Source organism: Sarcophilus harrisii, chromosome 2 (assembly GCF_902635505.1).
Source record: "Sarcophilus harrisii chromosome 2, mSarHar1.11, whole genome shotgun sequence".
Lineage (NCBI taxonomy): Eukaryota > Metazoa > Chordata > Mammalia > Dasyuromorphia > Dasyuridae > Sarcophilus > Sarcophilus harrisii.
This window is the reverse complement of record NC_045427.1, coordinates 561,806,304-561,824,149: the sequence shown is the minus strand read 5'-3', so window position 1 is coordinate 561,824,149 and position 17,846 is coordinate 561,806,304.

The window sequence follows — 17,846 nt, the reverse complement described above, 5'->3', positions numbered from 1 at the left end:
TCATACAAGATCTAAAGTGAAACAAATTAACACAAATACATAGAAAATTTGTCATGTCCCCTGACTGATCAATTCTACAATCTATGATTGCCTGTATGTCCTAGAGATTAGTCTGAGGCTCATAAAGTTCAAGTGACTTTCCCATCCATGATAACAACTATTAAAGTTAATTTTTTTTCTAACACAAATCCTAGCAATCTATTCAGTAAACTGCCATTTCTACAAACCAATTAACTGAATAAAAATATTATAGTGAAAACTTCTTTAAGTAACAGTTTTTGAGAGATTGGGTAAATCAGAGACTGTTAGAACTGGAAAGGACTTTAGAAATCATTGCCCCACTTCCACATTAATAAGCAGTTTGTTCAATATCACCTAGTTAGTTACTGGCAGACCTGAGTTTAAAAACTAAGTTGCATGAATTCAGAGTTCATTCTACTATATCATATTGTTTCTCTAACCCATAGACAAGAAGCAATAAATAGAAATACTTCAAAGTCAAGATTTTTATTCTTTCCTGTTTGTTAAGTCAGGCCGAGTAAGATTTCTAAATTAAATAACTTGGAAACAGCAGCAAAATGATTTCTTTAAAAATTCAATTCAACAAGTAGTTATTAAAAACACAAATCTTATGAAACTTTGTGTGAAACACAAGAGACAGTTAATATACAGTCCCCAGAATCATCTGAGAAGGTATTATGGACTAGAGAAGATTTAAATTGAGTTTTGAAAGATAGGTAGGACTTGAGTAGTAGGGAAATTGTTATAGATTTGAAAGCAGTATGAGAAAAAGTACAGACAGAAGAAGAAAATCAGACAGACAAGAGACAGAGGATATAAAAAGAAGAGAATTTCCCCTGCCTATAGCAAAAGAGTATTGGGGATTATGAAGAAAAAATACTGAATTGGGTGGGAAGAGATGACATAGGGGCAGTTAAATGGCCCAGTAGATAGAGTCTAGAGCCTAGTCAGGAAGACTTATTTTCATGAGTTCAAATTGGCCTCAGACACACTATCTGTATGACTCTGAGCAAGTCACTAAACCCTAACTGAGTTTTCTCATCTGTAAAATGAACTGGAGAAGGAAATGGCAAGCCACTCCAATATCTTTGCAAGAAAATCCCAAATAGGGTCATGAAGAATTAAACATGACTGAAATAATTGAAAACAATAAAATGATATAGGGGGAAAGCTAGTCAGAGGAATTTTAATTTCAACAGTTCCCCATTGTCATCTCAGTTAAATCCACATTCCTTTACCTGACATTCAAAACCTTCCATAATCTAACCTTAACTTCCATTTCTGCTCTTATTATTCACTCTCCACTTCACAAATCTTTTATTACATATAAATAGGATTACTCCTTAACCTCTGAAATATATGCTATATATTACTGTTTATGACCTTTTCTTTGTGACCATCCCTTATATTGAAATGCCCAATTTTTTCAGTCAAATTTCAATCCAAGCCACTTGACTTATTCTAAAAGGCCACTTTAAGGCTTTCTTTGTGAAGTCTCCCTTGATTTTACTAAGTAAAGATAATATTTTCCTTTCCAGAGTCTCCACAGTACTATATTTTACCTTTCTTATGACACTTGAATTCCACTTAGTATTACATTTATTTATCTTTGTGAGGACAGCAAGTATGTTTTACTTACTTTGTTATGTCCCATAACATATAATAACTTGCTTATGGAACATATTCAAAAAATACTTAAATTAAATTAAGCTTTATCTTTAGGATAATGGAAAGCTTTGGGATGATTTTGAGTTGAGGAATGATGTAATGAAAATAGTGTTTTAGGAAGATTAAATTGGCATCATTGGGCAGGATGGAATGCAGAAGAAAAACATTGGAATGAATAAAGTCCTGGGCGGCCATCATATTCTATCAGCTTTCAGATGATAAGAACTTGATGGATTAATGAGATAGAACATAGAGAAGAGAAAGATTTCAAAATTCAAAATCTAAAGTACTTGGTGACTTAGGAAGTAAAGAAAAAATCAAAGATGACAGAGATTTTGAGACTAGGATTAATTTAGTTGACAGACATAGATTAATTAGAAAGGAGAGCTGATATAGACAGAGACCATTTATTTGGAAGTATTAGGATGGAAAGGACAAAAACATATTGAATGGAATGGTCTAGTGGTCATGTGGAGTTATGAGACTACAATTTAATGAAGCCAGAACTAGTGATTTGAGAGTCATAAATGCCAAAGAAATAAAAAATCTGCTGCAAAAGAGAGAAGGAAGAGAGGATAGGGAGATTAGAGCTGAACCTTGAGCAAAACACATTTATGAGAGGGAAGAAAAAGTAGTTGAATAAAAGAAGTTGGTAGGTGATTTTTTCCCAAATTCTAACTCTCTTCCACCACCACCCCCTCTCTTATTACAATGAATGAAATTCATATGACAACTACTCATTTGTCTTCATTAATACCTACCCACTTCTGGTATTATTATTTGACTGAGGTATGTAAAATTCAGGGACATTCCCCAAGAGAAAGCTCATTCTGAACTGGTATGCTTAATGCATTTATTTCATTTTGGGAAACTAAACTATTTCTTCTTAGACTACTAATGTCTAAATTATATGATTCAGTGTGAAGCCATTAGGTGGGAGGATTCCAGGGTTAGGCAGCATGAAACTTGACCCATAATATCTTTTTTTAATGGACCACATAAGCCAGTGCTGCTTTTTATGTGGATTAATACCAATGCTTCAATTACTTTTATTTAATCAAATTGTATATCTCAGCACAGTATGCAAAGCATTAAAGTATTTATTAAAATTTATTAAACATTTACTATGTTTAAGACATGTCCTGCAGGGGATGTAAAGAAACATGAGATATAGTTTCTCTACTACTATAGAAGTTTAAAGTCTAATAGGAAAGGTTAGAATTATAACAAATTGAGGAAACATAAAAAAATAAGATGTCATAAGAGAGAGTATAAGCTCGGGAGTGAAGAAAACTTGAGTTCAAATCCAGCCTCAGATAGGTGATATTTTACTACCCATTATGCCCCTTAGTTAGTCATTTACTCTTAATTACATTATTCCCCCCCCAAAAAAAAATGTACACAATTACCTACAGTACATGATAAGCACCTTGTGTTATATGGGTAAGTTGCATTGGAATTGAGAAGAGGGAAAAGTCACATCTGATATAATCAAGAAAGGCTTCATGGTTAAGGTAGTATTTTAACTGAACTAAATGGAAAGGAGTTCTATAGGAGCAGATCAAGGGAATAGTTAATCACTATTGAGGGAAGTTCCAAGGTAGGAGAGAGTAACCAGGTTCAGATTGGCTGGAACTAAAAAAAAAGTTCCTGTGAGAAATAGTGTGAAATAAGGTTGTAGACAAATTATGGAAGATACTTAATGTCAGGCTCTAGAAGTTGAATTTTATTTTGTATTCAGTGGAACTCTTTAAGCAAGGTGATTCTCTAATCAGAGAAGTGCCCATGGAAGATACTAAGCCTTTGACAAATGAGCATTTTATTTGATGAAAGGAGCAGAAAAGGGACATCCATGGGAGAAAAGCAGCTTGTGATAGTTATGAGGGCCTGAAATAAAAATGCTTCTCCTCTCCCCCTTCTGGGAGATTGCAGTTGGGTTTTATAAGCTAAGTTGGATTTGTATAGAGCAGTGGAGAGAGCATTCCTTATTGGAAAATAGCATGAACAAAAATACAAAGAGGGAAATAAGAAAAGATCCATTTGAAAGCTGATCAAAGGGACAGGTATTGACTGAATTTAGGAATGGCAGCAGTACATTGTTGTCTATAAACTGATTTAGGTATAGTGGTTTTCAGGGTTTGAAAGGATTTAGCTAAGAAAATATCAGACCCCTTTTGGGGAAACTATGGGAAATTTATATTGTTTGTGTGTATATAATAGAACTGTGGATTTTGAGTTTATCAGCTTTAGTTGGAGATGGGCCACTACTCATGAGAAAGTTCTGCTTTGAGGCAGTAGATGATAAAGGGATCTTGATGTCATGTTTGAAGGGATGAGAACGCAAAGAAAAGAACAATGACAAAACATAACAACTGCCTGAAGGAAGAATCTGACTTTGGAGGCTTCTCCTGCTGTTTAGAAGCAGCAGAATGGAGGAGAATCTAAGATAAAAACAAATCTGCTTTGGACTTACTCAGGCTTTGCCCCTGCTGGAAGCTTACTGGAGGAAGCTACATTCTCCTGTGTGGAGTTAGCTAGGCTTGTTGCTCACTAGCATCATCTAGAGCTTGCACGGAGACTGAGGATAGATAATACTTGCAGATGCTCAGGGAGTTGATTGTAGCAAATCCCAGTTCTGCTGCTGCCAGAAAGACTCATTTGGTTTAGTGCTCTTACATGCCATCTGCAGAATGAGACTGGAGGAACCTGGCATGAGCTCAATGGTGTTACCCTCTACCACCCTCTCTGTAAGAAAGAAACTTGTGAGTAACTTCAGAATAGCTTTTTGGCTTAAGAGAACCGTCTAATCTCTGAAATAGCTTAACACTGGTTCAGCACCCAGCTAAGAGAGGCTATTTAGAAACCGCAAGCCCCAACCTTAGGATGGCCATTTGCACAAATGTATGAAATGGTATTGCTTTGGAAAAAGACTTAAACATCCCTTCAGTAACATAAGAGTAGTAGATAATCAGCTTTATCCAACAAGAGAATAAAGATACCTCAAAAATAAACAGATGACACTTTTCTAAAAGAGATCACTAGCATTTCATCCTGAAGTCTAATAAGTTTTCTCACTCAATAAAAAGGCCATTTGAGAAGTACAGGAGAGGTCTATCCTCACTGTTAGGTTTCTGTAACTGGCTGCTCATTCTGCCGTTCTCATTCCCAGAAGACAATCTGATAGGAGTATACGACCTAAGTAGAAGGATAGAATGTGATAGTTAGCCTGCATTTTACCTTCTAATGAGCAAATGTTACAATTATTCCTTCTTGTACTATATTAGTTGGTAAATGATTGGTATTTAAGAGTCAATGCTGTATTGTGTCTGATTTTGTATAAATAGAAATTGAATGAGTAGGGACTCGGAAGTTACAGTGGTAAGTAGTAATAGTGCAATCTTCACATCAGGGTTGCCATTAGGATGCTAAGAATGAGTTGCAGCCCACATGGGTCACCCAGCTCTGACTGACTCTCCACCTGCCAGAATATGAGCAAATTGGGACTGTGGGAAAGTACAGAAAGAGTGGGGTGTAGGAAATCTATGCCATGTCCATGCTGTCCTATAGCACACAGTCCACATAAAAGATGTTTAATTTGCTAATCTACACAAAATGAATTGGACACTTAAAGTTGGGTGCCATCCAAAGATTGAAAATGCCTGGAGATGTTGTGTCAGTGAAAACAGAAATAATGAAACAGATGCAAGAGACATGATGGGAGGATTGACAGAATTTAATATCAAGTGGAAGTTGAATGGAAGAGACAAATTAAGGATGACTCTCAGATTCTGAGATTAAGGCACATCTTGGTATCTATCCTTGGTATCTATCCAAGGAAAGTACCATTCATAGCCACAGGATAAAACCATCATATTTGTATTTATGGATGAAATTAATGAGTTACTTTGTTATAGGCAATGATAAAGTAAGAGGTGAAAAGGAAGCATAATCATGTTAGGGAAAAGACAAAGACAAATAAAGTAGGCACCACCTCAAAACACTTCCAGAACTTGCCTTTTGCATGCAATGCACTGAGCTCCTTTTGGGTCCACAGAATGGAAGTCCATCAAACTGTATTAGAACAAACAGCAGACAGTCACAATAAACACAATTGTGCTTTTGTGACAAGTTTAGTTAAACAGGTTACCATTTCATTCTGGATTTCAAAGGCCACTTTCTCATATACAGGTGCCCCTGCAAGCTATGTCATTGTCTTTTATACTTTTAAATAATGTGAGTTTATTGATGGGGGAAATTACAGAAAATTATGATGTAAAAGGCTGCAGGCTGAATAAATAAAAATATACAGTACTGAGCAAAAACATCATCTGAGGAAAAATAGTCTGGAGATGGAGGCAAGGAGTAGAAATGTGTTTTCAACTAAGGCATAGGAGACAAGGAATTTAAAGGGAGAGGAAGAAAAGAGTTGATTACAGAAAATGGGAGGGGAAAAAAGAGGCATCTTGAATTTCCAAGGAACGAATGAACTGGCAGGAACAAGTAAAAATTTGAAAGTACATGTATAACAGAAACTAAGTGACACATTAGAGGACATCCGTAGTCCAACACTAATCTCCAGTAATCAAGCAATAAACACAGCATTCATATTATTAGAAGCTGGGCATGAATCTGAATTGTTGCTCACAAAAAAGGTTCCCCAAATAGATGTCAAATTGATTGTACAAATATGGTGATTTCCTTGTTATATAAGCAAATCAATCTCCCTAAGCCCTAATAGTCACTTTTAACAAGGTTTCTACATCCCACATCTGTTAAGGACCAATATTCTTTTTACCTAGAGATCTTTGTTGGTAGTGGCCAATAGAACACCTGGGAGCAAAATTCCTATTCCCTCCAAATAAACAACACATTTTTACTTGAGAAAGAGAAAGAGAGATATTCAATAGGGGCCCTAAAACACATGGACTATCGGGGGAAATTACTGGCTTAGTACAAACAGACATATCAAAATTACTCCTTTACAATGAGACTGGAAATCTTAACAATGATCCTAAAAATATACAGAACACAATTATTTCTGAAAGATGCAATGTATACACCCTTGGGCTCAGCCAGGGCTATCTTAGCAGAGGACATGTCCAGGATATTCAAACTCCTAACAGAGAAAAAGAGAGAGAAGGAAATTAGAAGATTAATGGTTATTCCTTTGCATGCTGAGAAGTCTGTTATCCACTATTGCTCTCAAAGAAGGCTACAGGCCACAGTATTTCTTATTGCTCAATTTCCCAGAAGAGAAGAGAGATGAAACAAAAACAATCAAAAAGTCCTTATTGTCTCTTGGCTGTGTAGGTAAGAAAAAGCATGAAAGTGCCCATTGCTAGACTCTTCAGTTCAATAGGAAGGAGAAAAAGTCAAGAAGAGATATTCTTCAAAGATCTGTGTCTGAAAACCCAGTCTACACAACTATTTAAGTTTTAGCATTTAAAGTACCTCAAAATCTAGTTTATTCCTAACTGAAATATTCTTAGCATCTTATTTCCCTTCATATATTCTGATCAAGAGCCATGGGTCTCCTTAATGTTTCATGAAGAAGACATTTCCTTTCTTTATGTCTGAGCATTATTCCCATATGACTTTCATGTATGGAATAATCTTCTTCTTCCATTCTGATTACTGAATTTTCTGGGTCCTTTTAAGTCCAAATGAAAATCTCATCTTCTACAGAAAACCTTTTCTAAATTCTTTATGCTTTAGTGCCTTCCTTCTTTTAATTCTTTCAATTATGTTAATCATGTTAATATAATCTAATTGATTATATATAGGTGATGGTACATATTAATTTGTTGTCTTCCACATTAAATTGTTAAGTTCCTTCAAGTCAATAACTTTCCTTTTCATTTTTTAATCCATCGAATATAGCATAATGCTTTGTCTATATTAAATGCTTAATATAAGTTTATTGACTAACTAACTAACTGATTAAATTTTCCATATCCTCTTGGTCATCTTCCTTATTGCCAAGATCTAATTCAGCTTAGTTTAGCTCTTGTTCAGGCAGCATTATATATCTTATATATTATATAATATATATATTATATTTTATTTATATTTATATATTTATTTATATATTTATATTTTATTTTATTTTTTATATATTTATATATTTCATTTATTTATTTATTTATTATTATATATTTATTTATATTTTATATATTATTTATTTATATATTTATTTATTTATTTATTTTTATATATTTATATTTATATATTATATATTTATATTTTATATTTTATTATTTATATTTATATTTTATATATTATTTTATATATTTATTTATATATTATTTATTTATTATTTATGTATTATATAATATTTATTTATATATTATATTTTATTTATTTATTATATATATATTATATATTTATTTTATTTATTATATTTATTATTTATATATTTATATATTTATTATTTATTTATATATTATATTTATATATTTTATATATTTATATATATATTTATTTATTTATATATTTTTTTTATATATTTATTTATTATTTATATATTATATTTATTTATATTTTATATTTATTTATTTATATTATATTTATATATTTTTATATATTATACATATATTTATTTATTTATTATTATTTATTTTTATTTATATTTATATATTTTATTTATTTATTATTTATATATTTGCAATTTATATATGTGCAATTCTTTTTTTAAACTTTATTATTTTTTTCTGGTTATACGTGTACATTCATTTTTCTTTCTTGTGGTTTTTTCCCCTTTTGGTCTGATTTTTCTTGAATAACATGACAAATATAAAAATGTTTAAAAGAATTGCACAAAAAATGTTTGTAGCAGATCTTTTTGTGGTGACAAAAAATTGAAAAATGAGTAATGCCCATCCATTGAGTAATGACTGAATAATTTATAGCATATAAAAGTAATGGATCATTGTTCTATACAAAATTATGAACAAGCTGATTTTAAAAAGGCCTGGAAAGATTTACATGAACTGATGCTGAGCACAACAAGCAGAACCAGGAATATATTGCTATCAATGTGTATAATATATGTTGTGGCCAAAGAATGGGACTTATCTCAGAATACCATGGATACCCCAACCTAGGATAAGAATGAATCTGATCTTTAAGATCAAAAGAAGAAGAACAATTCAGCTTTGCAGGCAGCTGTTGGCAGTATAATATTTGCCTCTCAGAATTTAGATCTGAACGGATGGAAATTTGTAGGTGGACCTGAAGTCCATCCAAAGCAGAATACTTATAGATCCTCAGCAATAACCTTATCTTTTCTGGTGCTTTCTTATGTTTCCTGATGGAGGGAATTTCACAGGGTTCTCATTTGGCTAATTTTAAATGTCTCTTTCCCTTTAATGTACCAGTTTTTACAACCTTCACAGCTGTTAATTAATACAGACCTCCCTCCCTGAGCAGCCACGGGTGTCTTTAGTAAAGTTATAGATTTTCCTTCTCAATCGCCCCAGAGTCACCCTGAGGCTGTTAATTTGGGCTATTAGCCATGGGTGATTTCAAAGTCTATATTGATAATGCTGTGGGTGTACTGGTTGCCTGCTGCAAAGGGTTTGAGTAAACAGAGCACTATAGAACATTGAAGTGGGAAAAGACCCTAAGGATCTTCTAGTATAATTTTTTCATTTTATAGGATGGAAAAATGTAAGACTAGAGAGAAATGTTTTGTCCAAAATCACACAGCATGTTATCAGCAGATCCAGGAAGAGAACTTGATCCCAAATCGCCTTACTCCTAGGCCATTGAGTGTTTTTCTCCTACTTTATGTTTTCTAGTTAAGCTTTTCACTTAGCTGTTAAGGGAGGGAGAAAAGGAGGGAGGAAGGAAGGGAAGGAGGGAGGTAAGGAGGGAGGAAGTAAAAGGGAAGAGAAGGGAAAGGAAAGGAAGGGAAGGGAAGACAAGGAAAGGGAAGAGGAGAGGCAAGAGAAAGCAAAGCAGAGGAAGGCAAGGGAAGGGATTTAGGAAGTCCTGAGTTCAAATTCAGTCTTAAACACCCACTAGTTGTGAGTATATTTTTACTAAGAAAACCAATGGCCAATATGGCCCATGGGGTCATAGAGTCAGAGATAGAACTCAACAATAATAACAACAAAAAAACAAGAAGATAACTTAAATAGAAAGCACAAATATGATCAAAATTTTGTTTAATCAATCAAAAATCAGCCAGCATATCAAGCTCCTAATATGCTAAACTCTGAGACTATAAAGAAAAAGCAAAAATGCTATATACCTTCAAAAACTTCACTTTCTAATGGAATGAGCCTTCCAGACTTTGTAGGTCACCTATATAATGAGACCCTGAAGGAAGATTTTGATGGAAGATGCATTCATGATTTTTGCAAATTGACCCAGCACAAAGAAGTTCTCCCTTCTTTTTTTTTTTTTTTTTTTTTTTGGTCTTTTTGTGTTCCCCTAGAACTTGTACTCCCTGACACACAGTGGGTATTTAGTGCAAATTGACTAACTGAGAGCAATATGGTTTTCAAAGAGCAATCTGGCATTTATCTCCCCTTATTGCTTTCTCTTTATCTATAAGAAAATATTTTTTCCCATTTTACAAGAAGTTTCCTTCTCTTTCTGAAAGAAATAGCTTTTGATCTTCTTTTCAAGAAAAGTGGGTACAGACCTTGGTCCTTTGTCCCCTCACTACTAACTCCACCCCTCATGAAAAGTTGCTTTGTGATGAGAGTAAAACTCTGTATGACCTGAGTTCTGTAAAATTATGTAAAATCACACACAAAAAAGTCTCTTTTGATTTACAAAACCAAATAGTCTTGTATCCTCTCAAGCAAAATAAGCTTTCTGGGGAGAAGTCACAACTCCAGGTAAGATTTCACATTCACCTGAGATTTCCCTTAAACTCATGCATAAAAATGGGTCTTCAGAAAAGGACTCTTTGCAGATCATTTCTTTCTTGAGAATGATATGCCTGCCAAGAGAATCCTTCTTGGTGTTTCTTCAACAATAAAGCTTTTTTTTTTTTTTTTTTTTTTTTTTTTTTTTTTTTTTTTTTTTTTACCATAGCTAACCCACACCTTGGAGAACAGAACCCCACCCATTCCTGCCTAACCTCTCCATCACTTCCCTCATCTCTCATCACTTTGTAATGTGCATGTATATGGTCATGCGATGTTCAGTTCCAGAGGTAACTATGAATCTGAATTTTATTATACACTAAATATGTGTCTCCAGGCTTCTATTTTACAAGTTAAAGTATAGAACCCAAGTAATCTTGCCAAGTAAAAACAAATAGATGCATGTGTGTATGTGTCTATCTGAGTTTCCTTTGTATCAAAATTTTGCAATCTCAGCTTCTAGTGATAGAACAATGCTAAGAGCAAGACTAGTAGCTGGTCTCTGGGATGACTGAGAATGCCTGCATGACAGGTACAAAGTTTTCTCACATAATTGCACTAAAGCACTTCTGTTGTTTCCTACAATTACTTTTCCAGGGTGTGGTTGTTCCTTGATATAAAACTGCTATTTAATCATTCTGGTGACTTTTAATCATATACAGAAACAAGTACTAAGGTAAGACCTCAAGACCCTCCCTCCCTTCTTTCCTTCCTTCTTTCCTTCCTTCCTTCCTTTCTTCCTTCCTTCCTTCCTTCCTTCCTTCCTTCCTTCCTTCCTTCCGTCCTTCCTTCTTTTTTTCTTTTCTCAATGTTTAAGATACTGTGAGCATAATACAAGAATAGCCAAGGTTGGGGATGGTCCAGTAACTAGGATTCTCTTACACTTCCCACATTATGTTTATTTTTTAAAAATGGATTTATGCTTGTAATGAATAAGAGGTAAGTCAGTAGCTTTCAGGAAGCCAGCAAACTAAAGCATTTTGTATTTTCTTTCAACTTACTATGAACTTGAATTCCTTTTACTCAGCCATTTGGATGAAGCGTTTTTTTATTTTTGATTTATAAAATTGTCCATTCAAGAAGTATGCACTTTGGGTATAAAGCACATTACTAAAAAACATCCACATAACTCCACAGCAACTATTAATAGTCGGAGTAACCTGTATCTCCATTCTTCTCCAACTGATCAAGGAAGGGAATGTGAAAAGATGTATCCAGCCCAGTGTCCAGAAAGGAAAAAAGTTGAGGAATTTTTCTCCTTAAGCTCACAAATCCTCTTAGAGTATTTTAAATTTAAAAATTTAAATTTTAAAAACATTTTACATATGTTAACTCATTTGATCCCCACAATAACCTTGTGAGATAGGTTCTATTAAGATCCCCATTTTACAGACAAGAAATTTGAGACTTATAGACGTTTATGATCTGTCCAGGTTCATATAGTTGGTAAACATCTGAGATGGGATTTGAACTTGGATCTTCCTAAATTCCAATCTCCTTTCTATCAACTGTATATTCTGACTGCCTAAATAAATCATCTTTAAGATTTAGAAGAGGTATTGTTTATGTTCTGTCTGATAATCACATCAGCCCTATGAGCTAAAAGAAAGTGAAAGTTTTATATTGTTTTAAAGGGAAGGAAACTGAGACTCAGAAATGAAACTACTTGCTACATATCATGCAACTAGTAATAACGGTAAACATTTCAGTTGCTCCTTAAGACTTGGAAAGCACATCACATATATTATCTCAATTTTTTTTCCAAAAAGAACCATGTGAGTGAGATATAATTATTATTCCCATTTTATAGATGAGGAAACTGAAACTGACAACAGGTTATAACTTGTCCATTTTCACATAGCCAGTGCCTGAGGCAGGATTTGTAATCAAGTATTCTTGTCCCAGTTTAGCAGCCTACCTGCTATCACTACCTAGCAAATATCAGAATTAAAACTGAATTTTTTCTTCTTTTTAAAAGTTCCCACAGTAACCAAAACCATTTTCTGCAAACCATGAGTGCATTCATTAATTCCCCTAAGAAGAGAGTGAGATAGATATGGGGGGGGGGGGGAGGCACAAATTACTCCTACTCTTTGTTTTCTCCATAGACATTAACAAGGCCATTTATTTAATCTTTTTAGTTGACAAAAATAATCTAAAGGACTCTGACTCTGATCAGGCAAACAAATTTGTATTAGAATGAAAATAACAGTCTGCTTTCCAGAAAGAGAATTGTTCAAAGATCAGAGGGTTCCTGTCACTCTGAAATTCTTTTAAAATGTAGTAATGATGTGTCTTGTATGAGGGGCACTGGGGGATGGCCATCCTTTTCCAACACATTTCTCTTTATTCTTGCCCTTATGATGAAAGCAATATGTAACCACCACTCTTTTAGAGTTGAAGGAGCCCAAGACTTGGGGCTCTAGATTCAAATTCTTACCATTATTTCTTCTCTATATAATGTTGGTCAATTCAGCTTCCCAATCAATGCCTCAATTTCCTAATTTTTAACATCAGTGTGTTGGATAAGATGATCTGTAAGGTTTTCCACAATGACTCTCTAGGTTATTATTTTTTATGTTTTCCTCAGAAAGAGATACCTTTCACCCAAGGCTGACCTCTCCTACAATCAGGTCTAGACCAGCAGAGATTTTCTCTCATTTTCCCCTTATTTTCATCTCCCCATCAACAGGTTCCTTTCATTTTGCCTACAAACATGCCCATGTCACCTCAATCCACAAAAAACACATTCATTTGATCCTTCTGTCCCCACTAACTATCATCCTTATATCTCTCCTTATATTTCATATCCTTGAGAAGACTGTAAACACCTTGAGGGCAGGGACTACCTTTTGATTTTTTGTATCCCCAGTGTTTGGTTCAGTGGCTACCATACATTGTTAGTCATTTTTCAGTTGTTTCTGACTCTTTGTGCCCTTTTGGTTTTGGTTTTTGTTTTTGGCAAAGATATTGGAGCAGTTTTCATTTTACGGGTGAAAAGATTCAGGCAAAGGGGTTGAGTGATTTTCCCAGAATCATACAGCTAGTAAGTACTTGACACCAGATTTGAAATCAGGAAGAAGCTTCTGTCTTCCTCACTTGAGATCCAGCACTCTGCCATCTATCTGGCATATAATAAGTGCTTTATAAATGTGTGTTGAATGACTAACAGTGATGAGGCTCTGGACTTTATTCATTACCCTCCTATGTCATCTTTTTTGTATTCTTATTGTATTATTTTGTATTCTTATTGTATTGTATTATTATTTGTATCCCTATCTTGGTGCCTTAGAAAGACTCAATCTTTCTATGAAATATCTTTCTTTTAACTGTATGATAGTTTCTATGGTAAAGTAGAAAGAACAAAACACTAAGAGGAAGAGGATCTGAGTTGCAATACCATTTCCTATTAACTAGTCAGATGATACATGTCAGATCCCTATGGTCTCCAAATCCTTTACCTGAATTATACAAAATGGATATTGTATTAAATGATTGCTGAAGTCTCCACTAGCAACAAAAATTCAATGATGTAGAGTATAGTGTTTGAGAGATAGGATATCATAGAAAGACTCACCTAGGAGGCAGAAAAACCTTCTAGATGCAAGTACCACCTCTAATGTATCACCTGGTTATATGGGTAATCATGAGCAAATAACTACTTCTCAGAACCTCCAGACAATGCTCTCAGACAGAACATTACAGAAGTGATCTGCATTGTGAGTCTTGTATAACAATTAAATCAAAATTCAACTCTTCCCACCATCTTGAAAAAGTATAGTCATTGGATAAATATACACATATAGTAGAACCACTGAACACTAACATTTTAGATGTATACAATATCCCTATAAACCTGTGAGACCCTGAATGTTAACACAGAAGAAAACACATGTACCTCTTCCCATACTTAACACAAGCCAATCAGTCAAAGGCCTTTACTGAGTAAACCTCTGTCTTATGGTTTTTGGCTGATAGAAAAATTGCTGACAGATAAGCAAGGCTGCCATCTGGTTGGACTCAAGCTTCTGTAGAACATTAGTGACCCCAGAAGGTGTGATGCAGGCTGAGTTGGCCTGGTTGTATGGCTTTTGTTTTAGAGGTTTGGATTCCAGTTGATTCCATCCCCCCTCCCCTTCCCCTGCCCCGCAGAGACTTCTCCTCATCCTCTGAATGCCAAATGATTCTGGGAAAGGAACCCAGCTTCTGCTGAATCCTTTCCAACAGAGTAGAGTGCTGAGCTCCAGATTTATCTTTTGGCTTCTCTTGGTTCTGAGGTTTGGGTGGAAATTGCATGTGCTTTTTGGAGGTTCCCCCAAAAATCTTCCTATGGTCAGCTGGTAAAAAGCATGTATCCTGACATGAGAAGGATTACTTCTTGTTCCAGTTACTTTAATCCCAGACAGCAAAGCTACAGCTATTATTCTGCAAAAAAACATCTTTTATCATCACCATCATTCTCCCTCTCCCTGGTCCAGTGATCTTTCTACTGGGTCATGCAAAAGCTTTAGCTTAGTAGTTGTGAAGAGGTGTGTTGATGAATGAGTGAGGTTCCTTCTGCTCAGAGACACAAGTTCAAAAGCGAAGGAATTCAATAACCCCAGAAGCTATGACAAAATAAGAGGCTTGATTGTTTAAACACCAAGAGGCATTCTGTTAGGGGGCATATCTTTCTTAATGGAGAAAAATCTGCAAAGAATCAGTTTCCAGAAGACCTATTTTATGAGTAAGTCTAGGAGAAGTTTGATGATTCTCAATTGAATGTGAAATCTTTCCTGGGATTGTGATATCCCAAATCCCAAAGATCAATAGGAATTTGATTTGTTCTTGAATGGTACAGTTTATTGCACTCTGAGAGGATGTGAGACCATTTGGAGTCTATAGATTAAAGAGGGACATAGTTTTTGTGATTTTACACAATTTTGTAGAGCTCATGCAGGTCATACAGAATTCACTTGAGTCATCTCAATAGGGTTGGGTTATCACATTTATTATTTTAAAATTTTCTCTATAGTATTCTTTATTTCCAAATTCATATAAAGGTAGTTTTCAATACTAGCTTTTTCTGTAAGGTAATGTTCTATAAGAACACTTTCTGTTCTTTTTCTGTAAGATTTTGTGTTCCAATTTTTTTTCTCCCTCACCTCCCTCTTCATCAAATCAACAAGCAATCTGATATGGGTTATACATGTACAATCCTTTTTTAACATATTTCCATATTTTTCATATCACACTTATTTAACAAATGACTACAAAAACCTAGATCTCTTGATTCCAAGTTCATTGCCCTTTTCTCTACATGATTCTACTTTCAATTGGATATCAATAAATGAATCAAGAAGCATTTAAGTGCTTACCATATTCTAGGCACTATACTGGACTCCAGGGACAGAAATATAAAGGTCAGAGAGACTCTATCCTCATGGAGTTTACATTGCATATTACATTTTCCCCCAAACCAATATGTTTCTTGTTATTTATTTTTTAATTTCCAAGTAAGGAAATGCATTGCTATAGACAGATTATGGAAATGGACATCAGAAACCTAGCTTTTGACTCTATATCTGCCACTATTTCTTATGTAACTTTGTCATTTTTCCTTTTGGGCTTCAAGTTCTTTGTTAAACAAGAGTTGTGGACTAGTTGTCTCTAAGCTCCTTTCCAGCTCTTAATATCTATAATGCTCTCAAGGACGATATGCCTTTTTCAGTAGCTAAATCCCACAGTCATTGCTAGATCCCATACTCAGCAGATAAACATGATATATGGTGATAAGTATTGCATTTAGAGTTTGATGGTATACATTGGAATCTTGCCTCTGCTGCCTATTTCTTATGTGACCTTAAGCAAGTGATTTCACTTTTTCTTCCTTCACTTACCCCATCTGCAGAAGAAAAGTGTTGATTAAGAGTTCTTAAAACTGAATTTTTTATATATTGATAACAATTTCAATATAATTGATTTTCTTTGTGTTGATAACTACTTCAATGTAATTGGTTTTCTTTTCATTCATCTATGTTTTATTTTATGTATTTAAGCATAGTAGTCTATCTTTGGGCAGACTGTTCTATATCCTTGAGATGCATTCCTTATCTCCTCCTTTTCAAATCTCCAATATTTTTCATATTCTCAATTCAAATATAGTAACACGAGGTTTTTCTTGATTTATTCTCACCCCCAGATTCTAAGACCTACCCTTCCCAATTATGTTGTATTTAAAGAACTCACAAGCTTTACCAGACTGCTAAAGGTGAGCATAGCACAAAGAAAGTTATCAATCTATGGACTAGGTAATCCCTAAAGTTCTTTTTAGTCCCAATACTACAAAATTAACCACTACTTCCCTCAGGTGGGTCTATCTAAAATCCTTCTTGTTTCAATACCTCCCATTTTATTAGCTGTGTGACTGGCAAAGTTGCTTTATCTCTTTTAGTATCAGTTTCTTCATCTGTAAAAAGAGCTCAGTAAAAGCAATTATCTTATAGAATTATTGCAAAGATTACATAACCTATACAAAATCCTTTGAAAATTCTAAAATACTATGTAAATGACAGCAATATTATTACTTTTTTTTAAGTTGAACTTTTTTTTTTTAATTTCAAGAGACAAAGTTTGGTTACCATCATTGTCATCACCTCCTATAACAATACTTTCCAGTTAAAAAATTATTCTCCTGTCCAACACCACTATGAATTGGTAAGAATCAGAACAAAATTATCCCATGGTGTAGATAAGAAAACTGAGAGCCAAACAGATTGGGATGTTCTTATGAGCACCCAGTAGAACTTAGTAGAAATCAATTATTAAACATATATAAAGCACCTACTGTGTGCCAAACATTGTGCTAAGCACTGAGGATACAACAAAGAGAGAAAAGAATCCTACCCTCAGTTAGGTTATAATCTAGAATATAAATCTTATAACTACTAATTCAATCAACTAACTAATCAATCAAAAAGCAATTACTATGTACCGGTTTCTGGGAAAACAAAAATAAAAATGAAAGACCTCAAGGAGTCTACATGCTATGGGAACAAACAATACAGCTACATATAAATATACAGAAAATAAATGTCAGGGAATTGTCCCAAGTAGTCCCTACAACCTGAGAGCTGGAGTTAGGAAAGGTCTCATATAGAAGGTGACATTTAAATAGAGTTTATGAAAACAGAGATTTGAAGAAGGAGAAGGTGAGGAGAATCAAAGACAAGAAGACAGGATTCAATGTTATTCCTACTATAATACATTGCACCTGGTCAGTGACTAAGGTGGGGAAAT